Source organism: Culex pipiens, chromosome 1 (assembly GCF_016801865.2).
Source record: "Culex pipiens pallens isolate TS chromosome 1, TS_CPP_V2, whole genome shotgun sequence".
NCBI classification, from domain to species: Eukaryota; Metazoa; Arthropoda; class Insecta; order Diptera; family Culicidae; genus Culex; species Culex pipiens.
The window spans coordinates 64,933,229-64,951,174 of record NC_068937.1 but is presented as its reverse complement, the minus strand read 5'-3'; the positions used below and the strand labels follow the sequence as shown (position 1 = coordinate 64,951,174).

The following is a 17,946-nucleotide window of genomic DNA, read 5'->3' as shown; positions in this document are numbered from 1 at the left end:
GATCCGCCCCCTATATAAAGTTCATCCGCCCAAAATGCCCCAACCGCCTTGGCCCACCCTCGATTCGCCTTTCATACATATTTCATCCGCCCAAGCAGAATACCCGTTCAGGTTCCTTCAGGATTCTGATAGTGTTTTTTTCAAGTTCATCTAAAACTGAAAAAAAAACGCAAAGTGCTTTATATAGAATTGCAGATCTTTGTAGATTCTTGTGTGCTGAAATTTAGAAATAAAACAAAAATATGAAGAAAAAAAACATAATTTTCAACATAATTTTGTTCTCAATACATCTTACGTGCGTTGTTAGTTCACTGAGGTGAAATGATGAAAAAAATAAAGAAACAAAATAATAAATTGATAAGCAAACTTGTTGCGAAGATTTTTCATTTCCTGGAAATAAAAATAATTCTTAAGGGTGCACAGCAACCAAGAAAGTTATTGTCTTCTTATTCCAAGTTTGTCGAACTTACGGACCCAATCCTGCAAAAATTTAATTGTAAAAATGTCAAACTTTGTTGTAAATAACTTCGAAGACAATAATTTAGGGGATGAATAAAAAATTATATCGATAGTTCCCGTAGTTTTGAATATACTAAAATGTCTGTTACAAAAATCTGGGTGCAAAAGCTCTGGTTGGTGTGTACCGTTAAACTAATTCTTGAAAACTAAATTATTTAAAATGTTCATGTATTATTGGTACTTACATATAAACAGGCAACGTATTGAATGTTAACAATTCATACTCTAATCTAATAAAACACAAGCGCAGCTAATCCGAAGAAAGTATCCTAGTAGATTACACCCCATGTTCTTTCTTGTCATTCAATTTGATCATATATTGTATGGGGGAATGGTAGATATGAATATAAAAATAAATCTTACAGTGAAAAGATAAATACAAATAAGCACTAATTTTAAAGATGATTCCGGGAAGCTGCAAAACAAACAACTATAATTAAAAAGACAAATGCTCCAGATGGTTCCATTGCTGAAAGAAAAGGAATAGTATAAGGAAGGATATAAACATTTAAATAAATCATCTAGTGAATAGATAAATGTAGGCATTAAAATTGAAGAAGATTCCCGGAAGCTGGAAGAAAGACAATTATATTTTAAAGAAAAATTCTTCAGATGGTTCCATTGCTATTTCAGTAACTGTCGTTAGTTTATGAAAATTGATCATATATGGTATGGAGGAATGGTAGAAAAAAGTAAAAGGAATAGGAATGATATAAACATTCAAATAAATCAAATGAAGAATAGATAAATACATATAAGCAGTTCATTTATAAATGATCCAGGAAGCTGTAAAAAAAATTAAACACAATTTTAAATGATACTGTTGCCACTGAACTGATAATTGAAAATAATTGAAATTACTTCCTACCAGTGCTGTTAAACGTTAATTAACGTTAACGCGTCCGTTAATCGTTAAAATTAACGTGAACGCGAACGGAGCCTACGTTGATCTTAACTTTAACGCGAACGGAGCACGTTAATTAACGCGTTAATCTTTGTTAGGCTCCGACTTTGAGGGCTTGTATCTCCCAAACGGTAACATCTAGCGGGTTACTTTCAGTTGCATTTTACGGGCATTAACTGTGACTATGAGTTCCCGGTGAGGTAATTTGTTCAAAGTGGCCACCGGTTCCGGCAACCCGGAACATCCGTCAAGCATGTTTTTTGAAGTTTTTGTCGTTCAATCGTCATTTAAGCCAATGTTATGAGACGTTGTTTGTATTGACTATATTGGGTCAGTTCAGGGTATCTGTGGCCACTCCGGAACCGATTCCATGGTACCACGCAAATGGTTCCGACGATTGTGATATTCAAAAGTCAACCTGTTGCTTATCAAACTTCGTCAAATTGAAATCATTAATCATCCATTATCATGCCGGTGCCCTTTGACCCGATCGGACCACTCCGGAACCGGTTACCGGTGGCCTCGGAGGAAGTGTACTGAGTATAGAAAAAATCCTTTCATGTGACATATCAAACTTCATGAATCTGAAAATTATAACCAACGAAGGCCAAACTGACGTCTTCAGGGTTGATCCTTCCGGAATCGGTCACTGGAGGCTACAGTGCTTACCCCTCCCTCCTCTCGCTTCTCCCCTCCTCTCGCTTCTCCTGCATCATAGAGAAAGTGCCGACGTCTTATGAAGAATTTTAGGTTAATAAAAATATATATTAGGGACCATCCATAAACCACGTGGACACTTTAGGGGGGGGGGGGTAAGCGATTGTCCACGCTCCATACAAAAAAGATTTTTTTGTATGGACAATTGTCCACGAAGGGGGGGGGGGGTTGAGATTCCCAAAAAAGTGTCCACGTGGTTTATGGATGGTCCCTTAGCTATACACTGGTTTGGTTGGCTTGTTTTAAAATCATCGACAGAACATTCAGAAGTGGTTCCATAACACAATTGACGTAATAAACAGCAACTACTGGCTCTCTGATCGGGTTTCCATGGTAACCGGCGAGAGTGTCAAACCTGTACAATTCAGCTGGTTAATTGGCCTACTTGGATACAGTGCAATGGGACTTCAACTGCGTACCATCTTGTAGCCTACTAATTGCAAGCGCACTGGAGTTTAAAGACGGGTCAACCGGAACCAATAAAAAGTGCATCGGAAATATTTCCCAAATAATATAAAAAATCTTCATACTGAATCATAAGGCACCGACATGCATCTAAGTGGTCATAACTTTCAATTTCATGAAGTTTAATATGTCACATGAAAGGACTTTTTCTATACTCAGTACACTTCCTCCGAGGCCACCGGTAACCGGTTCCGGAGTGGTCCGATCGGGTCAAAGGGCACCGGCATGATAATGGATGATTAATGATTTCAATTTGACGAAGTTTGATAAGCAACAGGTTGACTTTTGAATATCACAATCGTCGGAACCATTTGCGTGGTACCATGGAATCGGTTCCGGAGTGGCCACAGATACCCTGAACTGACCCAATATAGTCAATACAAACAACGTCTCATAACATTGGCTCAAATGACGATTGAACGACAAAAACTTCAAAAAACATGCTTGACGGATGTTCCGGGTTGCCGGAACCGGTGGCCACTTTGAACAAATTACCTCACCGGGAACTTATAGTCACAGTTAATGCCCGTAAAATGCAACTGAAAGTAACCCGCTAGATGTTACCGTTTGGGAGATACAAGCCCTCAAAGTCGGAGCCTCACAAAGATTAACGCGTTAATCAACGCGTTAATTAACGACGTTAATTAACGTGCTCCGTTCGCGTTAAAGTTAAGATCAACGTAGGCTCCGTTCGCGTTCACGTTTATGTTAACTTTTAACGATTCCGTTAAGTTAAACGTCGTTAATCTAAACGTTTAACAGCACTGCTTCCTACCCACGACCTGCATCATGCACACCTAAAAAACGTCAAACAAAAGAAAGACAAAAATCGCTGCTGCACCACTAATTGCCTCCACTGCTGGCACTGAACCCGCAATCTTTGGAGTGTTAACATTCCCACAAAACAAACATTAACATTATTTGAGTAATCATTGGCACAAAATCCGCTTTGTAAATGCCACCTCGATACTCTTTGTGGTACCTGAGTACGGCCCTGACACCAATGTCAGTGGGAGTGATTGAGTACAGCCCTGAGCGAAGAGCGGTAAGCTGTCATGTGAGGTTGAGGACAGGGATTAGGGAAGTAAACATCAACAGAGTCAGTCTGATCTGGAGTAGCGTGGAGAGTGTTGATTAGAGCACCACAATGGCGACGAGGAAAAATTGATTCTGAGTGATTTGTGATTTTTTTGTTTACAGGAAAAAGTAGAGAAAAATGTGGTTGTGGGTTTTCGTTGGGTGAAGGGGCAAGGCTCCGTTGTCCTCCGCCTATACCCAAGGCTTGGAATCCGGATTGAAAAGTTTAGTGTGATAAAAGAACGGTTCCAAGCAGAAGAAAAGCCGATGACGGGTGAAGGGAAGCCCGAGATGGATACAGCTGCATTCTCAGTGGTTTTTGACGATTCCTTGGAGTGTTGTGAGTGGTAATTCGTTGCCCTTGGTTCGGGTAGTTTGCGTAATTATTCCAAATGGAAAGAGCGTCTGGAAAATGGAGATCTATGGGATCTTTTTGATGAGAATTCGTAGATGACACGGAATGAGTTTGCTTTTCTTGTAAACAAATACAGGGAAAGAAAAAGTTTTACGTTTGCATGATACGAAAATCGTAATGTTTGAACGGAGTCCCGTAAACAGTGATCAGTCTCAAGGGTGATTGAAACTTGGTGGTCACGAAAGATTCAAAAACCACAGAAGGACTGAAGGATCAGTCTCAAAGGAGACTTTAAAAAAGTGTCTCAAGGAAGACAAGGATCAGTCTCAAAGGAGACTTTAAAAAAGTGTCTCAAGGAAGACAAGGATCAGTCTCAAGGGAGACTTTAAAAAAGTGTCTCAAGGAAGACAAGGATCAGTCTCAAAGGAGACTTTAAAAAAGTGTCTCAAGGAAGACAAGGATCAGTCTCAAAGGAGACTTTAAAAAAGTGTCTCAAGGAAGACAAGGATCAGTCTCAAAGGAGACTTTAAAAAAAGTGTCTCAAGGAAGAGAAGGAACCAGTCTCAAAGAAGATTAAAAAAATAGAGTCTTAAGGGAGACTAAAAGGAAAGAGTCTTAAAGAAGACTTTTAAAAAAAGGAGTCTCCACGGAGTCAAAAGAGAGTTCTCAAAGAAGACGGATGAGGTATTTCCAAATGAGGTGTTCTTTAAAAAGAGAATACCTACAAAAGCTGACAAGAGGAAAGCTGGGTTTTCATAAACGGCCTATGATAACCAATCTGTTAGAAGACTGTAAAATACAGTCTCAAAGAAGATAAAAAAAAGGCAGACTCAAAAGCTGTAATTAACTGGCTGACTTTGAGGTGAGATTAACTAAGCTCGGGTGTAACATCATATTATCAGGGTGTTGTTTTGGTCAAATGCAAGCAGTTAGTCACTAAACAAAAAAAAAAAACAATCTAAAACAAAATAGTAACGGGAAGTTCTTAAATCCACGTTATTTAGACGATTAGATTGTGAACTTCAGAGGATTGGTTTCTCAAAACACATAAAGTAAAGAAAAATAGTCTGAAGACAAAGTTGAGGGAAACAGACTGCTGCACAAAAAAAAAAAAGAATTTCTGAAAATACTAGGAATGTTGGCACGTAGTTAGAGGCCGGAAATACATAATAGGGTCCTCAAACCTTGAGTAAATTTTTTGTGTTCAACGGTAAAAAAAAGACGCTTGAAACCATTTTTGATCGCTTTGTTTGATCTTAGTGAAAAAAGGGGAATTGACAAGACAACATTTTACCATGGATAGACTATGGTCCTCTTGGAGCAAGCTGTCAAGAGGGGCCGCGATGTTAAGTTTTCAAAAATGTTTTGGGGATCCATTTTGAACCTTTGGTGGACGTACAAAGTACTGGTAAAAGTAGGCTTTGTCGTTGTGAACAGTAGTATCAACAATAGGGCTTAATTATAGGACCCAAAATTCGTTAAAATAATAATCAAACACTAAAACAAATTGAATAAATTGCAAATTCAAATATCGAATGTTCGATTTCCGTACAGGCATGATAGAGTTTTTGTTAAACTGGTATGCGGAAGGTTTGAAAACTATAATGATTCCCTCAGTGTCGACTGCGGTTTTGAAAAACTACTGTTTGATTCAAATCATGTTTAAAGTGAAATTACTATCTTAAATAAAACAGTTTCAAGACCATTTGATGATAAAAACGTCAACTGTATAGATTGTCAAGGTCAAACAGACTGGTAAATCGATGCTGAGAACTACTTTTTTAGCTTTTCCACACTGCATAATTTTGCTGGTGCTAAAAAAAAAAAAAACAAAATCTAATGGTACAGGGAAAATTCTCAGAGCAATAAAAAAAAAATCTAGTAGACAGCATTGAAGTGCAATGATTAGACCAAACATAATCAAAATTTGAAATAATTAGAAAAGCATTCGGTCGAACTAATGGAAGTCAAATTAGAGCAGTTCGGTAGAGTGTGATCTTTCACTGTTAGATTTTATTTGAAATGAAATTAAAATGAAACCAGAAATTTAAAAAAAAGGTTAAAAAAATTACATAATAAAAACGCACCTCATTAGCAAAAATAGGAAAAATGAAGAGTTTTTAAAATTTCGAAAAATATCATGATTTTGCCCAAGAATAGAAAATTTAAGAGATAAACTGTATAAAGCTATAATGAACTAAAGAACAGAAAGAGCTCTTGAAACCAAATTAACTTAGATGCAAGCAGATAGGGGAACAGCATCCAATTCCATCGTGCCTCTAATGTTGGCATGTCAGCATTTTGACGATCAATTACAGCTCATAAAAAGGGTTTTCAACTGAAACCGAGTGGTAAATAGCGAAATAGAAAAGTGAGCAAGCAAGTTTCTATCAAAAGTTTTACAAAAAAAATGTTTAAATAATGAAAGTAATCAAATTGGATGAAGTTGGAAGCGGGTGCTTAACCTGCCAAACATATAAGAATTTCCCCTAGTTTTATAATGGGTTGATTTTCAAATTCAGAACAATAGTAACAAAACGGGGAGGGAAAGCCGGTAAAGCTGGACATTTAAACTTTGGCTACGGATGCGAATTTTGTAATGGAAGGCCATGCGTCCCCGTGTGGTCCCGCGTGGTTTCCGTAGAACCCACGGAAGCAGCCACGTTTTCTCGTACTCGTACTCCACAAACCCACGTTGTCTTGTACTCCGATAAATATTAATCCGTCGGAGGTCCAAGATCGTCGCCAAGGTGTCGCATCCGGGTTTGATCAGCTCGTCGAGGAGCAAAAGTCCAACACGACCAAGATGCTGCCACAGCCGCTTTAGAAGAACACCAACATCCAAGCCGGAAGCTGCGGTCTATGAAAATCCCGAAGGAAGCCAAGTTGGAGATGAATCGTCGATCCGCAAGTGAAATTAAGTGAACAAGTAAATATTTTTGTGAAATTTTGACAGTTTTAATAAAAAAAAAACAATAAAAACAAAACAACAGATTTTTCAACTGCAACATAACCTAAAAATCCGAAATGACAGCACGCGACAAAAGCACGGAATTCTAAATAACAAAACCGTGCGACGTCGGTCGAATATTGTACGACAATGTCGTACAATTTCAATCATCGATCGCACGACAAATACGACATTTTTGTGCAAAAACGTATGACATTCGCGCGAAAGCCGCACGACATTGTCGTGCGACGTCGTACGATTGCACGGACGACAAACGACGGACGTCTGACGGACTTTTCAGTCAGGGTTGCTGCGATTTGTTTGGCGGGTTTTTAAAATCATGCATGCCAAACGGCGGGATTTAAAAGTCATTGTTTATGTTTTTGACCTGGGATGGAATAAACAAATAAAAAAAAAACCTATTGTCAAACTAAACCCCTTTCAACATGGCCGTTTTTGTCAACCTAAACCAGTCCTTTCTTATGAGGAGAAAATGGGAAGTATTGTAATTAGAGTTAAAAAAAATTAATCGGTTTCACAAATTATGGTAAATTGCATTAATAGATTGATTAAAATATTTTCAATTGAAAGGCATTTATTTATATCATACACCGAATGTTGACTTATAAGCATTTTCATTTAACTGACGACTCTTTTGCTCCTTTAAAACAATCGTTTTTTTTTTTGCGCGTTTTGGCTGTAGTGGCACATCATTCATTTTTTTTAAAGTAAACAAAAATAATTGCCGCAGTTAGGCCAATTTGTTTTTTTTTGCAGTTTTCCAACACATTGCCAAAAATTTAAAAAAAAACGAGCTTTTTGCTCCTTGAAGTGATTGAATTGGTACAAATTTAAGTTTTTGTAAGCCATTTCTTAAGATTCTGGCTCTTAGGGCGTGCGACCTATGGAATGTTAACTTTCGCACTAACAACAATAGTTGAGTTAAAAATTACCGCTGAATCCGCTTTGTAAAGGCCGGCCCTGATACTCTTCACCTTGCTCTTGAGTCATCTTTGATTTGCCAACCATTGCTAGTGATTTGTATCCGGCAGCTCATTATGAACGGATCCACCGTAAAACGATGGAACATAAACTCAGGATCCTCCCACGTCCATCCGCAAATTTCAACAGCCCAATTCAAAAATCTGCGGTTAAAATCTAAACAAAATTTCAACCAAAGAAAAAGTCATCCGCATGCTTGAGCGCTGAATTGAAAAACATCATCAAGGAAATTTGAATTGAGCATGGTTGTCCTACATCATCAAGGAAATTTGAATTGGGTATTAAAGCCCTATGTCCATTTTATGTACAACGGTAAAAATACGATTAAAAACCATTTCTGATCACTTTTTTCATTTTAATGCAAAAAAAATATTATATTAAATATCATTTTTTCGATGGATTAACTATGGTCCCCTTGGAACGTCAAGTAGGACCTTTTCTGTCATGAAGGGCCGTGATGGTAATTTTTAAAAATTGAATTAAAAATCCATTTTTGATCCTTTGAGTTCGTTCAAAAGGTCATTGTTCTCAGAAAAATAAGCTTTATCGTTGTGAACAATAATATCACAAATTTAAGCTTAATTTTAGGACTAAATTGTCAAGCGCTCTGAATCACAGATTGCTTGATATTTTAATTCGAACACGAATTCTGTTGTAAAAAAACAGAAGAAGAATACAAACGTAAACATTCAAAAAGAATACCCTGTCCAGCCGTCCCATCCCAGTTTTTGACATAAGTTTACATTAAGAATTTGGGGAGAAGTGCTCGAGAAACGCTTTAAAGCATACATTAGTGAAGTCTAAGTAAATAATAAATCTATATTTTTATTTTTTTTCTTTTTCTACTCAATAGGGATTATTACATTTTGTCTGCAAGCTGGATGGGTGGCCAAAACAACCAAATATCGACGGTATGGATGTCGAGGTCGCAAAATCTTACCATCATAGCAACTTGTTATAGTCCGTTGTGGAAATGCACAGAGGTAATTCCATATTAGTTATTGTCTTTATTCCACCAAACCGAAGTGCGCAACAGATCTGTTCCGCAAAAAAATCTGTTGCGCAGTTTCTCTGTCGAAATGTCAAACTTAATTTGAGTATTTCCCTGTTATGTAAGGTATGCACTTCGGAAGAAACCGGTCAAGAAAAATTTCAAATGGGCAGCAGCGGTAGCGAAAGCAAGCCAGAGAGGGTGAAGAAAAGCCCCAAGAAAACGTTCCCTCTCCTTTGTTCTGCTGTTCGTAAAGCTGTTTCTTGACCACTTTCCTTCCGATCTGCATACCAGCCTTTAGCGTGTAGCCGATCAGATTTGACTTTTCTCGGCAATGTTTTGGTTGTTCGACTTCGGATTTTCGCTACGTTGTTAAGTTTTTTACTCAAAATTAGTTGAAATCTCAAATAAAACATTTTATTAACTAGGATCAGACAATGCAGAATGTTCATCGCAGGCTGGCTTAAATCTGCGATCTGGGAATGGCTCAAAATTGTCAACTCAACCGGCGGTGTTAATCGCAAGAAACGGGACCAGGTGTACAAGACATTTGGAGCAGCAATTAGATCAATGAGGATTTCATTCCGTCTGAATCTTGGACCGGGCCAAGAATTTCTGTGATCGGAAAAGGGCTTGGGAAAGAACCTGAAGAAGTTCGGCTTGATTGTTTTGCCATAATTGATGCGATAAATAAAACATACGACTAAACAAAGTTTATTTCGAGAATAAGAGTGATAAAATCACAATGATGCAATCATTCGTGGTTCGTTCCGTCTGTCCGTAATCTGGGTTGCCAGGTGCTGACTGAAATCGTTCTCTTGCAACTGGACTGCTGTTTCCAACGCTGGTTCTTTAATTACGCTGGCAAAAAACGCGTTCAAATGAAAGGTCCTTGATGCCTGGTCTGGTGATTTTCAGAACTTAAGAATTGGGATCGATTTTGCGACGGTTTTTCTTTTTCATGAACTTCCTTTCCTCGGTCATCTTCGCTTCCGTTTCCGTCTTTGCCGCAGTCTGTCGATTCGGTATCGACGCGTTCGTCTGCAAACGGATCATAATCTATGTCAACGGGATCTCGGAGGTATTCCTTCTCCTCATAATCGTCGTACTCCATCTCCTGCTGTTCCTCGGCACTGTATATTCTGGAAATGAACAAAAACTGATGGTATTAGTAACAAATTTAAGCTCGAATTATCAAAAATACTGTGAAACGTACCCTTTGTTGAAAAAAAAAGATTCCAAATGTTGTTTCAAGAATCACGTTTGTTTTTGTTGCGGCTGCTTTTTTTTGTGACAGATGACAGCACAAAAATTCTACATTAAAAAAGGGATCCCATTAAATTGTTTCGCGAGTGATAAGTGGTGGCCTTCGCAGATGCGCTCGAAATTTGATTTTTGTCTGTATTCACAATATAATTTTCAAACAAATCATTTGATTTACCAGATACTTTGTTTACATTTTTCTTGTTGATCATTTCAGCGCCGTGGAGAACTTGAAATAACGGAACAGCTGGTGCTGGAGGATTCGGCGGCAGCCGACCGACAAAACAAAATCGAAGCGAACGCACGATTGGCATTAATCAAGGAAATCATTTGAATCATCAGATAAGTATACATATTTGAATAACATTCTACTCGATACTTTGTGATTTTTTTCTTCTTTTTTTCAGGTTTGGACGACTTTGGCAGTATGATCAACCGAACAGAATCGGCAATCAACTAGAATCAAAGCCAAAAAAGTTTTAATATTATTGTTGTGAACTATCCGTCAAAAAGTGAACAATTCTGTAATAATTAGGTAGGTAAAAAATGCTAGAAAAACTATTAAAAACCATTTGAAATATTTCTCAAATAGTGGAACTGGGAGAAAATTATAGAATAAACCTTAAATAACCATGGGAAAACTATTTCTAAAATAGTAGCGCTCGGTAAAAATAGCAAGAAAAACCCTAAAAAACCATTTACGAATCATTTGTAAAACAGTAGCAGCAAGGTTAAAAATTGTAAAAAAAAAACCTTAAAATACCATTGAAAAACCGTTTCTGAAACAGTAAAAACCGGAGGAAAAAGGTCGCTTCCACGCGAAAATTAACTTTATTTTCACCATTACACAAATGGTAATCTGACGAAACGTTGTTCGGAGATTTTTAAGGTTACCGTTGCTAACCACCCTCATCTCAGATGGTCGAACTTTATGAAAAATGGTAGGGTACCATTTCCGATATGGTATTTTAAAGGTTTTCCTACCATTTTTCAAATAGTGGTTACGATCTCTGAAATGGTGAGTAAACCATTTAACAAAAAGTTTTTTTAAGGTTCTCGTTGCCAACCTCCTGTGGCCGAATGGTTACGGGTTTTCGCCTCATAAGCGGAAAGTCATGGGTTCTTCTCAGGGTGGCAGCATTAGGTTTAAGTTCAGAGGTAGCAGCAACCGTATGAGTATAAAACGGTTGCTTCACGTGCTCTTCAAGCATGTGATCGATCTTGGGATATTCCTTTGCGCCTCTTTCCCAAAATACTTTCCTCGTGTCTTCGCATGTAAATAATGCCCAGCCGATCGGTATTGCACTGCAGTCCAGTCGCATTGTCCAGATCAGAGCAAAGGGAACACCGCAAAAATAGCACCGCAAAAAGACAATTGTCTTTACAAGACCCCGCGCGGCAAATAATAGCTGCTGGGAAGAGCTTGAAAAATGACACGAAAAAATTGTCACCGCGGTTCTAGCGATACATAGCGCACAAGGCACAAGGAAAGGAGTTTACAGCATCTGGATGGAACAGCACTTTCCCTCTCAATAGGGACTGTGTTATAGATCTGGAAATGCTTAATAACAGTAAAAATGGGTAACACGATACAATAGTCCTCGTAATAAGGATTCCGTGTCTTAATACTCAAACAGAAAAAAAAAAAAGGTTCTCGTTTATGCGGGTCCCCCGTTGTTTCCGTTGAAGTGGTTCTGAAGTATGGTGGTTCTGAACTATCCGCGTTGGACCGCTTGTTATGGACAAGTACGTGAATCGGTCTTCGTCAACCGAACCTGGACGCATTCGTATTGCGTATGCCAACGCTTGCGACGTCCAAATTGTCGTTTCCAGGGCAGGTTCAAGTGCACGCCCGTTTTGCAAGCTATTATCGGTCTGATCAACCAGACGTCTACAACTGTAAAGAATCTATATAAAAAAAATCAACAGTTACTATAACGAAATTACCAAAAATCTGAAAAACTTGCAAAAATCATGGTTATTTCGCTCTTGTGGTCAACGGGCGGGGAGGTTATTGGCTATCGTTTATCGGTTCCTTCACGTCGTCGGGACGAGACGGAAACCAACTCCTCGCTGGACCAGTTCCTGCATTTCGACTGGTTGTTTCCGGAACAGTGGCAAGGTGCAGTTTATGTACTCCTTGATCTCATTTTGCTAAGACCGGAAATAGCCGTCGAACTTGAACCTTCTTATCTGCCTGGCAGTATTGTCGACGAATCTGCAGATTTTCCGCACCAAAAAGCCGGCAGGTTCTTGCTGATAGACTTTCCCGCAGTGTTCCCAGCTTTTCCTCCTAGTGAATGTCCCGTATGTCCTTCCGGAGATTTGCATGATTCATGCTGGGAGAACTGACCAGGGCTAATGGGCAAATGATCTTGACCAGGTTCCGGGAGCATCTTTGGAGTTGAAATTCTGGAAGAAATGATTTTTAATAAAAATTTAAAACTCGAGCGTTCTGAGCTAATTACCATTTGAACACCGTGGCCCATTTTCCTGAGCTCAGCTGGCATCTCTGGTAAAGCTTGTCCTTTCGAGGGTCACCACTTGCCGGCAGGTTCCGGTGGGCGATTCAGGTACGGACTTGTTTTTGTTTAGCAGCAGATCGGCACGGCTTTAATAAGGAGAACTTTAAATTAATCAAATTTACTCAGAAATACAAGAATTTACTCACCGTAAAGCTGAAATTCTTCCGAAATTTCCCGACTTGAAAAAAAAAAAAATGTTCAAAAGCAAGATGGTTGTTTGGCAGTTTGACAGTTCTTCAAAATTTTCGCAATCACGAAAGAGCGAGAGAGCATGCTTTGCAAAACTTCGATGAAAATCAAAATCATGCCTTCTCTTTTACTCTACCGAGCAGCCTACAGTTCATCGAAATTTTCGAAAAACATCGTTGCCTTACAAAACATCGTGGGTCTACGGACTTTCGATCTGGGCATGATGAAAAATAAGAGAGCACATCCATGATGCGTTCGAAAATGTCAGTTAGTACAAATGGTTGCAAGGCGATATCTCCGCGTAGGAAAAGAATTTTTCAGATCTGTTAGAAGCGTTTTGTAGGGAATTTAATTAGCTAAAAGATCATCATCATTAACTCATTTTGATGGTCGCCATCTTGAAAAAAAAAATCAAAGAAGAAAAGTTCAGAGTCGTAACGGGCTTGAACTTCCCGCGTTCCTCCGGAGCTTGCTCCATCCCGCGATCGTCTCGAGTGCTCCGCGTGAAAATGTGCCGTGTGTCTGTGTCCTGCAGAACGACGGATCGGAAGACGCTGACGGAAGGTCAGCGGACCGCGTCGAGCGAAAGAAAGTGAACCGGAAGTGGCCCCCTGGCCACCGGCAGAAGATTTGAAGAGTGTGCGCTCGGCGAGAAAACGGCACGCGCCGCCATCTTGCCGTGGAAGAAGAGTGCGTTATCGGGATCCGGAAAAGTGACAGTTCTAGGGCTTTCCGGAAGGCGACTCCGTGGCCTAAGAACGGCGGAAAAAGTGGCGGCAAGAGTCCGCAAAACGTGAAGATGTCTGTGTGAATCTGTGCCTGTGTGTAGTGCGCGAAGCGACGCCATTTTGTGTTTCCAAGAGTGATAAATTCCAATTCACAGTACCGCTGCGCATTTGGCGGTCGCTCCAGCTGCACACAGAAGAAGAAGAAAAAGTGGAACGTGGCCTGCTGCAAGCGTCAGCGGGACGGTCCCAGAATCCAGCTGCGTCGAGGCCACAGCACCGACGGAAAGGGCCTGCTGCAAGCGTCAGTAGGAAGGTTTCGGAAGGTGTGGCTGCGACGAGGCTTCCCGAGCTGAAAAAGTGTTGCTCTTACGAGCTAGTGTAACACCCCGACAGGAGCTGTTTTGCTGCAAGCGTAGTAAAATTCCCGAGAAGAAAAAAGTGTCTCGCTTACAAGCAAGTGCGACTACCCGATCAGAAGTGTTTCTTGCTGCACGCGCAGAAGAGGCCCGAGGAAGAAGCGTTTCAGTAAGCTCAGCTGAAGTCCGCTGCTGCTGTCGTGTCGCCAAGAGCGCGATCACGGTGGAGATTGTTTTATCTATTTGAATTTCAGTTATCAAGCAATTTAGTACCGATCAATAACTGTCTCTCCAGTTTTATTTTGTTTTATTGTCGTTATTCCATGAAAATCATTTGAAAAACATGTGTCTTTGACATTCGATAACAGCTTCTTAAAAGCGTATTCCACGATGTTAAGATATGGAGTGAGCAATTTTACTTCAAAAATTTTGCAAAATATTTTGTTAATATAGTTAACAGAAGTCTTGCCATTTTGATCTGAATCGGTCTAAATCACTGATCTGTAACCTACGATGTTTTTACTTGTTATATGGATGTGTTTTTACCCCGATCGTAAAAGCGGTTTTGCAATTTATAATTTTGAAATTGGCCTTACATGGTAAAACATATTTATGTGGTGTTGATTTGTATTTCCATTATCAAATATCAATTGACAACTTTTTACCCATATCGTAAAAAAGGCTTTGATTTGACAAAATTTTGGAATTTGTGTCTACGAACTTAACTTTATATGTTAACACATACCTATTCGATGACATGCAATTCGTTGACTTGAAGTTCCGTTGATTTCTAGATAACTTGTTGTTCCCTTGGTTTTTGTTGGCTTCGCTTTGTTCCGATAGAACTTTTTGTTGGCGTGTTGTTTGCTGGATTGTTGCTCCGTATGATGCGATGTTGACGTTGAAATATGTTTCTTATCCTTTTTGTAAATTTGTTTTTCGAACTGGTGAACTTTTTACGTTCTTCAATTAAGATAACGTTGCTTGGCGATTCTTCTTGAATATTGTTTATTTGTATGTTGTCCATTTGTGTTGATTTATTCTGAATTGTCATTTCAATAAAACACTTTGGACTGTTTTCAAACATCAAACCCGGTAGTTAACTTCTTGCCTTCTGCTGATTCTTTATCCTTATATCCATCAATTCACTTGATGTTGATTCGTTGATTGTTTGATTAGTACATTTTCGTACTATGTTCAAATTATATTGAACGTTTTTGACATCTGACTCCCCAAGGAGGCCAATTTTTGCACTCCATTTTAACAGGGCACTCAGGTCTTTTATAAGAGAAGAGGACATATTTCCATCTTCTATAGAATAATTGAGTCTTGTTTTTAGATCAAGAACTCTTTTTAATAAAATTTGTTGGAACTGTGGTTCCTTATTTACGAACTGGTACATTTTTTCCAGTCGTTTTCCTTCACTTCACTTCTACTCTTCTCTTTTGATTCTCACTGAGTCATCCTCTTGATGCGACGTATGGCGGGATGCGAGGGGCATGACATTGGCCTTAATATATTAATTTTTCGCATTTAATACATTAAGGAATTAAATTCCTCACGTTATTTCATATTTGACAGCACCACACCTGCTTTGAAAACATTGATTTGCCTCGTGTCACTTTCGCTCGCAAAACTGTCAAGTGTTTGTGTTTTGATTTAGTTTTGGGAAATGAATGCATCGTTTAGTTTTTACGGGAAATTTGAATTTGAATTCGAGGTGCGCTGTGGATCGGCGCTAGGTTGCAGCTGGACCTGAGCGTGTGGATGATGCCGAGCACGCCGGACCGCAGCATCCGGTGATGCACAGCAGCACCATCAGAGGATAGGCGGAGAGCCAAGAAAGGAGAGGATGTTTGTACGAACAGAAGGCGCAGCAATCAATGCATCCGCCTCCGTAGGTTCCCCAGCAGTTACCTTACCGCCATTTTATCTTCAGGTAAAGGACTACCTTGTCCGCTACCTGTATTTCCCTGCATTATGAAACAGCCGCCGTTGACGACCCAGTGATTTTTTTTCCGCCGTTGTACATGGTTCCCTTGTGCACCTGCTCCAGGTGAACGTTCAGTCTCCAATTCCAACGAATGTGCTATCGCCGAACCTCCCAGGTTCTGACCAGCGGCTGGTTCAGAAAGTTCAGCAAAATCATTCGTCAGCAGCAGGGTCAGAATCGTAGCAGCAGCACAAACGCCGCAAAATTGTCAAAAGAATCAGCAACAGATGCAGCACCATCGTGGCAAGGTGGATCGCTCCGGGCAGTACGACGCGTACGCGAATCTGATGAGCGAACGGGACAAGCAGTGGCTGCAGGGGATTTAGCTGACGCAGCTGGACACGGTCACACCTTCCTCATACAACAATTGATTTATTATTATTTTTTATTTGTAATTAATAAATACAAGTTATTTTAGACATAAGCATATATTTCAAAGAAAATTTGTATATATTTTTTCCACAATTTCACAGCATGCTATCGACCTTGTCTTGCACGGGGAAGCGAAGGTTGTCCAGGTTGCAACCACGGTTCAACTCACGCATCTGGTCGGAGTCAGCACAAATCTCAGTGGGACTACTTGCGGCTACTGAAGGAACGATTCTGGGTCGGTGGAGTGACGCCATGCCTGTACAATTTATTTAGTATCGGAACCAGAAACGCCACAGTCTTTCCGGAACTAGCCGGCGCAGGCCACCACATCGCATCCGCTCATGACAATCGGAATGGCGTTCTTCTGGACTGATGTCGACACGTCGCAGTTCACCAGCTTAAAATTATTTTCGTTTCCGTTTGGAACGTTCCCGACCATCGCCTACTCGCATCGGCCTCTGTATCCACCGTCACCTCAACCCTCGTTGGCCGGGGGATCCTGCCAGATGTCGTTCTCCGGCTGACGGTTGTCACGAAAATCTCTTGAACCGCCCGATGGCTATCGTAAAAGTGATCATCATCAGGCTCGCCGACGGGAAGGCTTCCACCACCATTTCCCGGAAACTCCTGGGGTGGCAATTGATCCTAAAACGAATAAATATCAATTTTGTACAAACAAAAAGGAGGCAAACCTGCCGGATTGTCCCACGTCAGAAGTAGTCAGAAGTAAGTGACGCAATTTTCTGCCGCAACCAAAAACTCACCTGGGAAGACAGCTCCCGCTGCAGGAGTTGCTGCCCATCCGGGTGTCCACCGCCGCCATCGCTGTCGCTATTGCCGTAGTCACTGTTCCTCGATAAATCACGTTTTCTCAGTGGACTGTATTTTCACGGAGTTGAATTCGGCGGAAGAGATAAAACGCACGTCTTTCCGCTTCGTTTGCTGGTCAACAACTTGACGTTTAATCCAAGACAATAGAAACATATAGGTGAACACACAAACAGGAATCAAGGCTTGTTACACAAAAGGTGTTAACACAAATCTCGTCGTACATCCTCCCCCATTATTGAAACACTTTCAACAATCCTTCTCCCATATCACTAATCTGCTCCAACTACTACACCCGAGGGGAATGTCACTCCGCGATAACACACTAAAACGCACAAAAACTGGCTCGAAAAGCATCAACGCTACTCATCGTGCCGAGTTTTCACATAACGCCACCTTAAAGCAAGTTATCGCAAGTTAACGCGCGAAAGCGAGTTAAAGCGACCAGTTTCTGCTCGACTTTTGAACCAGGAAAATTTATCTTGCAACCTTGCCGTCGAGCAGTTTTTGGTCATGTTTGGCAACTCGGTATTTGTTTTGGTTTTTTCAAGCAGTTTTGACCGTTTTGACAGATAGAAACATTCAAAGCAAAACTTTGCTTTTTTTGTCAACGGCCAGAAAAATTGCTCCGCAGGAGAAATGTTTCCGAGTAATTTTGTTGTTTAGCAGTGATTTTAATTGTGATTTTTATTGTTGTTTGTGATTGTGATCT

At 40.1% G+C, this 17,946-nt stretch overlaps 2 long non-coding RNA genes across 2 annotated transcripts; one reads left to right on the top strand and one right to left on the bottom strand.

Moving 5' to 3' along the window:
- Positions 1 to 8,987: 8,987 nt before the first annotated feature.
- On the top strand, positions 8,988 to 9,692 carry LOC120431298 (uncharacterized). The gene is made up of 2 exons (XR_005607852.2): positions 8,988 to 9,101; positions 9,282 to 9,692. It is a non-coding gene; the product is annotated as an uncharacterized LOC120431298 (long non-coding RNA).
- Positions 9,693 to 9,838: 146 nt separating this feature from the next.
- LOC120431297 (uncharacterized) lies at positions 9,839 to 17,946 on the bottom strand. The gene is made up of 3 exons (XR_008212646.1): positions 17,171 to 17,946; positions 10,197 to 17,051; positions 9,839 to 10,122 (listed from the first exon to the last, which is right to left on the bottom strand). It is a non-coding gene; the product is annotated as an uncharacterized LOC120431297 (long non-coding RNA).